A 9,307-nucleotide genomic window follows, 5' to 3' on the forward strand; every position below is an offset into this window, starting at 1 on the left:
AAAAAAAAAAAAGACCGTACCCTTTTATGTAATGATGTTTACTTTGAATTTATATTAGTTCACACAAACACTCCATCCATGCTTTTGTTCCGGCCCTCCGGTCCAGAACCCATTGTGGCCCTCGAGTCAAAAAGTTTGCCCACCCCTGTTCTAGACAAAGCCACAGTGGGCAGGGGCTGAGGCAGAGGCAGCTGCTGCAGCAGAGGGGGCCGAGGCAGCCGCCGCAGCAGCCAAAGCCCTTACACGAATTTCATGCATTGGGCCCCTAGTCATTAAATAAAGTCAAATGATTAAGCAAATGTGAAAGGCTGAGACAATGACCAGCAACAAGGATCTATACACAGACAACCTACACACTGGTACAGAAATGACTAAACAATAATTATACCTGTCTTCAGTTTAATGTGCTATAAAGGAAATGTTGAGGCATCCTTAACTCTTCCACAGCAGAAGAACCCTCTTCAGACTACATTCAGCAGGAGAGATAGAGCACAAAGAAGAGAAAGACATATTCTGGGGTAATAAAGAATTAGTGGCACGAACTTTGCAATGCACATTGGAAAAGCAATCCTCCTTAGCCAAACAGCTGATGAAGAGTCTTACTGAAAATCTGAACTTTGAGCAAATAGAGACTAATAAACTGATTTTTTAAAACGGCCATTCCAGTGAGAAACCATGTGGGAGATAGGTCAGAAAATAACAGAGAACCTTGAAAATGATAGAAGGGAATGTAGAGATTTCCATTGGCCTCTACCTTCAAAGTATTTCTAATTGTTATCTATATATATAAAAGCCTAAGTGACCGTTTCAACCGAATGACTAGAACGACCGGTCGACCAGTCGCTATAATGCACACTGACCACCAGGGGGCAGACGCTCAATGCAGGAGCTGCCCCCTGGTGGTCAGTGCACTCCCACAGCCAACCTCCCACGGTCCCTCCCCCCATCCAGCAGGCCCCAGCCGGCAGGCCCCGTCTAGCGGCCGGCCGGCCCCAATGGGGACTGGGCGAGATGGCCCCGATAGGCCCTCATCACTGGCCAGGCCTAGGGACCCCACCCGTTCACAAATTTCGTGCACCGGGCCTCTAGTGTATGTATATGTACTAGTATATGTGTATTCATGTGTGTATACACAAACAAGTGTAGGGTAGATATGTCATTGTTTGAAAAAGCCCCTGGGAAACAATGCTATCGGTTCTCTATTAGATAAAGGATGCCACACATAACAGAGCTTTACAAACTACTTCTACATACATTACCACATTTGATTTTCAAAATAACCCAGAGAAGGCAGGTGTTGCTATTATTCTCATTTTACAGATGAGAAATATAAGCTCAGAGAAGTAATTTGCCCAAGATCTCAGTGAGGGATGAGGAGGGGAGGGGAGCTATGAAAACTCTTGAGGAAACAGAGGATAATGAATGTAGGTCATGGAAGGCAGACCTCCTACAGGGAGGCTAAGCACGCCACATTGTGCTTTGGACAAAAAAATGGTTTGTTTAAAGAGTTGGGGAGGGGGTGGACATGGTGCCTTTGGGCTTCAAATGAACCCACAATGATTTCTTATGTTAAAAAAAAAGACCTAAAACAAATACTATATTATTATGTATACTTAAAATAATATTTCATATTAGAGAATTCAGAGGGCAAAGTTTATAAAGATGCCACAACATTAAGGTTAGGATGCCAAAGGGTAGACAGTACCTGAGGCCTGGGTAGAAAAGATTTTACTTCTCCAGGGATCAGCAGAGGTGAAAGGTATAATCATGTTTAGGACCGAGGTTGGACAAGAGTAGAGAGAACTAGAGAAGCCCCAAAGAAACAAGCAATCATGTACACTGGGTCAAGCTGATTTCAGTAACCTGAGACCACACACCTAACACTAACTTAACCTTTAAATTGTTCTGAAAATAGTTTCAACTTAGCAGAAAAAATTGTTTGTGCTCTTAGAAACAGCTAAATGCACCCAAGTAAGTTCTATGGGATAGAGGCATCATAGGTTTGAGAACAAAAATTAGGAGAAATTCCTCTTTATTGTACCAGCAGAGGCAATTATGGTGAATTACTTGAGCAAGTGATGATAACAAAACTGTCCAGCCAGGGGGTCATGGGTTTGGGGGCCAAAATCTCTCTGGGAAAACCATTTTCTGAAAACTCTTCTTTTCTCATCTGTCTTGTTGGCTTTACTTATTTCCCTGATTCTTCCATATCAACACAGTGGAGTGGTGGGGAAGGGGGAATATATCTTACTGAATGAAGGTGCATGGCTGGGCCAAGAATAGAATTCCAGCATCCTGTCTCTCGGCTCTCTTCTGGACCATGCTACCTCAGGAAGGAACGTTTGAAAATAGTAATTCTCTCCCACCTTGCAAACAAGCTGTGCACAAGCACATGATCAATGAATGAAGCCGGCTAAGTGACTCAGCACTGGGCTGGCTCTCCTGTGAGTCAGGCCCAGAATCCTGAGTGGTTGGAGAACAATCTCTTTAAATAAGACTTTAAAACCAAGGGCCTTACCACTCAGGACCATTGAAAGATTTTAGGGGTATTTTATTTTGTTTGAACAAGGAATAGGATGTCACCTCTAGCATCTTAGACATGCATCAGCTTGAATAATTAATTCCGTCAGCCATAGTTTTCATGGATGCCCCATTCTTTGTACACAGGGGGTTGCTTCAGGAATAGTCTTAAGAGTCCAGAACAGGTGAGGTAGATAGAGGCAAGAGCATAGACAGGGCAGCTGGTGACCTGGAGTTAACTAACAATATAGGATCACATCTGCATCTCTTCCTCTTTAACAAAGAAAAGGCCCCAAGGTAAGTTCTTTTCTTCCTCTGAAGGATACAGCTAGACACACACAGCTTGGGAGGTGGGGGGCATATTAGTAATCTGCCCCAACCTGACCCTGTCAATAGCCCTTAGTTCTGACCACCTGCTCCCAGCAGGGAAGAAGCTAGCCTCTGAGCAGTGACCCTTGTGACAGATGGCACAGAGCAGACAGAGAAGGGCCAGCCAAAAATATTCCTTCCCACACAGGGAGGGAGCCTGGGTGTTTACAGGCAGAAGTCAAAGAACAAAGCAAAGAAATTCGCCAAGTGTATCTAAAACGTGCCCTCGGGATATCAATGGTCTTTTGAATGATACCTGAATCAAAACCCTTGATGAAGGGACTTGGGGACCCGAGGCGCAGCAAGCTGCCATTAGCCAGGTTTCGGAACAAATTATCTTAGAGAAAAGGGTGACGATGAGATTTAGTAAAGGACTCTCAGAGCCATTAAGGAGAACCTCAGCGCTGAAGGCAACCTTAGAATCAACTCAAATTTCCAAAGAGACTGACCAGTCTTAAAAGAACACAAACAGTTCAGAGAACGTTGATTGCAAAATGTCAGTCCTAGAATGGACTTTAATCCCTGCTTTGGTTTGATTATAGCCCTAGGTGGGAGATACAAAAGAAGCTGGCATAAAACAGGATGAGGAAAGAAAGTGCCACTTATGTGCCCATGCCCAGCACTCTACAAGGAGCCTTAACAGACAGCCACATTATCCTATAAAGGAAGTGCGCTTTTTTTTTTTTTTTTGCCATTTGAAATGAAAAACTCAGCATTATTCACAATAGCCAAAAAGTGAAAGCACCCCAAGTGTCCTTCCACAGATGAATGGATAAACATAATATGGCATATACACACAATGGAATATTGTTCAGCCTTAAAAAAAGAGATTTTGAGCATGCTGCAACATGGATGAAGCTTGAAACCATTATGCTAAGTGAAATCAGCCAGTCACAAAAGGACAAATACTGTATAATTCATCTTATAGGAGGCACACAGAGTGGTCAAATTCTTGAAAACATAAAGTAGAATGGTGGTTACCCGTGGCTGGGGGAAAGGGAGAATGGGGAGTTAGTGTTTAATGGGTACAGAATTTCAGTTTGGGAAGATAAAATGTTCTGGAGATGGATGGTGGTTATAGTTGTACAACCACGTGAATGTACTTAATGCCACTGAACTGTACGCTTAAAAGGGTTAAATAGTACATTTTGTTATTTATATTTTACCACAAATGTTTAAAATGGAAAAAAACCAACAAGATACAGTGAGATTAAGAAACTTGGCCATGTCAAAAGTCATAAATGGAGGCTATAGGATTCAAGCCAAGATTAAAGTTTGTAATTTCCTTGGGCACTTCTTCCTTCTCCACCACAGAACTGCACAGACTTTGAGAGAGAAGGACAAGTAGTGATCAAGAAGAGAACCTTTTTTTAAAAAAACACACACACAAATCAACCATATTGTGGGGTTTTTTGTTTTTGTTTGTTTGTTTTGTTTTTTAGAGAGGAAGGGAGAGGGAAAGATAGAAATACCAATGATGAGAGAGAATCATTGATCAGCTGCCTCCTGTACACCGCCTACTGGGGATCGAGTCCCCAACCCAGGCATGCGCCCTTGACTGGAATCGAACCTGGGACCCTTCAGTCCTCAGGCCGATGCTCTTATCTATCGAGCCAAACCAGCTAGGGCAAGAAGAGAACCTTACTGCTCTGCTTAACCACAGCTGACCAGACTTTTATGACTAATTTACATATCTTCACCCTCACCCTCACACTAATCACTCCAGCTGTCTTTACTCAAACTTTATCTAATCTTCTCATTTTCATCTCAGTCCTTTCCCAAGAACATGCCCTGTTTAGGGAATATTCTGCATATTTCAAGCTCACCAATACTACTCAACAGATATTGAAAACCTTTCAATCCCAGAAATCATCCCTGAATTGGAAGAAAACAGAATACTATCATCTCAATTATGTAAGTCCTCTAACTCATTCTCACTTGCTAAAAAACGTATGCTGCAGAATTCATTTACAAACAAGAAAGTTTAAAGTACCAGACTTCTGAGGCACCTTAATTTCACCCAGCCCAGCGGTGCTATACTGGGACGCTTCTGTCTCTCAGGGAACACTTGGAAGTGTTTGGAGACATTTTTAAGCATCACAGCTTAAGGGGGGATGAGGGGGGGGACAACTACTGGCATCTAGTGGTTGGCCAGGGATGCTGCTAAACATCCTACAATGCACAGAACAGCCCCCCAGAACCAAGAATTATCCTGTTCAAAATGTCAATAGTGCAAAGGCTGAGATTCTTTGATAGCCCAACCACACAAAGGACACTTGCAATTCCTTTATAAAGTACCAAGTGACAACAGCCTCCACTACAATACGTATGGTAGACAGAGAACTGTGATCTGAGGCAGCCCATTTCATCTGTTAACAAATAAGTACATTCCTCAAACTCTATCAGTTTTTCACTTAGCAGTCTAAATGCTAACTCTTGAGGTCAAACAGTAGTCAAATCCCTGTTCTACATGGCAGTACTTCAAAATCAGTAGTTACCACATCTTCCTATATAATAAAGGCCTAATATGCTAAGTGTCTGGTCATCTGGTCGTCCGTTCAACCAATCCAAGTGTAATATGCTAATGATATGCTAAGGCCACTCAACTGCTCGCTATGACGTGCACTGACCACCAGGGGGCAGACGCTGTGACCAGGTTAGCTTGCTGCTGGGGTTCGGCCCATTGGGACTGAGCGAGACAGGCTGGACACACCCTGGAACCATCCCATGGTCCCTCCCCAGCTGGCCAACATCCCGCATCCCTCCCCGGCCCCGATCGTGCACTTGTGGGGTCCCTTGGCCTGGCCTGCGCCCTCTCGCAATCCAGGACCCCTAGGGGGATGTCGGAGAGCGGTTTCAGCCCGATCCCACAGGCCAAGCTGAGGGACCCCACTGATACATGAATTCATGCACCAGGCCTCTAGTATATTATAAACATAGTGGATGGACATTTATACAATTGTCTATACATGCTTTTATATTTATCTATTGTCTGTACATACTTCAATGTTTCTTTAAGTTTAAGAGTCCTGTACTGAGTCCTGGCTGGTATGGCTCAGTTGGTTGAGCATCATCCTGTGCACAGAAAGGTGGCAGGTTTGGTTACCGGTCAGAGCACATGCCCAGGCTGTGGGTTCAGTCCCCAGTAGGAGTGCATATAAGAGGCAACCAATTGATGTTTCTTTCTCACATCAATGTCTCTCTCCTCTCTCTCTCTCTCTCTCTCTCTCTCTCTCTCCCCCCTTCTCCCTTCCTCTCTCTAAAAAAAAAAAAAAATTCTCAAGAGCAGGTAATGTGTGTACATTGTGTAGCCCAGATTGCCATTAAGAACATCATCCACACTAGTACTAATACCCAATAGCATATAATCAGTACTTACTAATACATAACTAAGTTGATGGTGAACCTGAAGGAGGTGGGTACCTGCCAATCTGCTACAATTCCTGGATAAGAAAGGTACTTTTTAAATTTATTTATTTATTTATTTATTTTTATTTTTAAATATATTTTATTAATTTTTTACAGAGAGGAAGGGAGAGGTATAGAGTCAGAAACATCGATGAGAGAGAAACATCAATCAGCTGCCTCCTGCACACTCCCCACTGGGGATGTGCCCGCAACCAAGGTACATGCCCTTGACCGGAATCGAACCCGGGACCCTTGAGTCTGCAGGCTGACGCTCCATCCACTGAGCCAAACCAGTCAGGGCAGAAAAGTACTTTTTTTTAAAAAAAAAAAAAATGTTTTTATTGATTTGAGAGGGAAACATGAATTGGCTACCTCCTGCACGCCCCCTACTGGGGATCGAGCCTGCAACCTGGGCATGTGCCCGGATCAGGAATCGAACGGTGATCTCTTGGTGCATGGGACGACGCTCAACCAACTGAGCCACACAGGCCAGGGCAGTACTCTAATTTTAAAGGAGAAGTGCCATTGGGAGCCCACACAAACACAGGCCTGTGAATACCAATACTCGACTCTTCTTTCCACTCTAAACAGTCTCAACCAGCCACTGACCGCTGGGGGCCAGCGTGCAGTCACACACCGCCCCATCCCCAACCCCAGCTTCTGAGAACACCTACCCAGCAAGAATCCTCTTCATCCTCCAGAAGGAAAGTAACCCAAACTTTGGCGCATCTCCATAAAAGGCTGCTAGTTTCTGGCCTATCTGCTTGGCTGGATTACAAAATTGTTAAAAAAAACAAAAAAAAACCTGACGCTCTACATGAATTATATTAATGACATCAGCAGTTCTCCAAAAGCCAGGGGCTTTGTAAGCATTCAGTCTCAACCTTGAAGAGTCTATATAATGACAAGGACTTGCTTCTGAACAAAGTTTGAAGGTTGCTTGCTTGACTCTGATAGCCACAGTGAATAACTGCAATTTAAAAATTATTCTTAAAACCTCGTCAACCTGACCTTTACTACTGTTCCACCAGTCATTCACATTCTAATACACCAGCCTCATTCATACCTCTAATCCTCTATCTGGCATGCCCTTCTTTTGTTTCCCAAATTAAACCTACAGGGCCTTTAAGTTCTGTATCAGGATCTCTCTCAAACCTTCTATCAAGTCTTTTTTTTAACTCCACACCCTGTTGATCTCTCTCAGTCTGTATACCAACTTCTCCCTCATTTGCATTTGTTCTGCTTTAGAATTAGTCCCTCAGTTTTATTTGGATGTGCTAAACCTTCAACAAGTAGCAATCAATCAACAAATACTTATTGAGTACCCATAATGTACTTTGCACTCTGGCTTCTATAATAGACAGAAAATATGTATACACTTTAGTTATTGCCCTTGAAGTACCAAGACTAACTCATTCAAAACAGTCACTAAGTATAAGAAAGCATGTAATTACTAAAAGACAGCTATAGATACTAGAGAAGTTCAGAAAATAAGATCAAACTCCCTGAGTTCTCATTTCTTGGAATGAATGTCAGAAACAAAAGAAAAAAGATATATTCATTCATTCCCTCAATTTTTTCTGAGGCTTTTTATTTATAAGGCACTGTAATATACATTATATTTGTATTGTACTTTAAGACTTATATTTATTATCTCATTTCACCTTTAACAATAATTTAAGATAGGTAGAGCAGTTGTAATAATCAACCTCATTCTCTAAATGAGGAACCCAGGAGCAGAAAGAAGACATCTGCCCATAATTTACATGTTAACAACAGAACCAACTCTAGAAGAAATCTCCTGACCTGACCTCTAGATCTAAGTTTATAACCCTCTCCACAGTCCCTAATATTTCCCCACAGCCCCTCCTCCCCCTACTCCTTCAGCCACACATGTATAACTGCTTACTTCCTCCATTACAACTTTTTAGATGCAATAGTAAAAAGTTTAGACAACTACCTAAATGAAAGCTTTCTGAGTTAAAATATCTGCTCTACATCTTTAAAATCTATCAATCATAAGCATTTGCTTATATTTTTCATGAATGTAAAAACTCAAATCCATAATCTAAGCACCTCTAAATCTATCCAGAAAAAAAAACCTGAAAAGTAGAGGGTGGAGGAAAATAGGAAACACAACAAAATAAGAGGATATATTTGTATATTAAACCAGAAGATTCATGCAATAGGCCTTCCTTCCCCTGGCTGCTGGCACCGGTTTTCCTCCGGCACCCGGGACCCAGGCCTTTGGTCCAGCCACAGCGGAGAAGCCAAGCCTCTTCAGTCTTCAGTCTTCACTCCAGTTGGAGCCTTCAGTCTTCGCTCCACGCCTGCATATGCAAATTAACCACCATCTTTGTTGGGTTAATTTGCATGGTCACTCTGATTGGCTGATGGGCGTAGTGGAGTGACATCAATTTGCATGCTTCTCTTTTATTAGTGTAGATAGTAATGTTTGTAAGGGAGAGTAACACACATCTGTTATATTAAACCCTGTATCTTCAGAGACTTGCAAGTGCCTGGTACATGGTAGATGTTCAATAAATGTTTACATAGAGAATGAATGAATCTGACTTTCCTGATATATCATGAGCTCCTTGCGGGCAAAGACCTCATCTCGGGCACTTTTGTAGGCAGTCAGTATCTCAATTAATTAAATTATTCAACTGGTAGATAGAGATCTATGTAGAAAGGTTTAGTTAGTATTCTGTATTTTCTTAAATTATCCCTTTGTCCAATTTGGTATCCATTAATTATAGGGCCAAACTAACAAATGACCAGAGCTGTTTATACCATCCCTGGCATCCAGGTGCCCACACTCTGAACCACCACCTTTATCTAACTCTCACAACCAAGCCAATACTTCCCTGCCTTAAGTCAACCCAGAACCAGGTTACAGACAACTGGGAACAGCTCCTAACTCCCAAAGCCCGCGACAATTATTTAAAGTAGCCAATCCTAAACCATTTCCCTTGCCCTGCCTTGCCTTTCCCATGAAAACACAATAAAG

Source organism: Myotis brandtii, unplaced genomic scaffold, assembly GCF_000412655.1.
Source record: "Myotis brandtii unplaced genomic scaffold, ASM41265v1 scaffold29, whole genome shotgun sequence".
Taxonomy (NCBI): domain Eukaryota; kingdom Metazoa; phylum Chordata; class Mammalia; order Chiroptera; family Vespertilionidae; genus Myotis; species Myotis brandtii.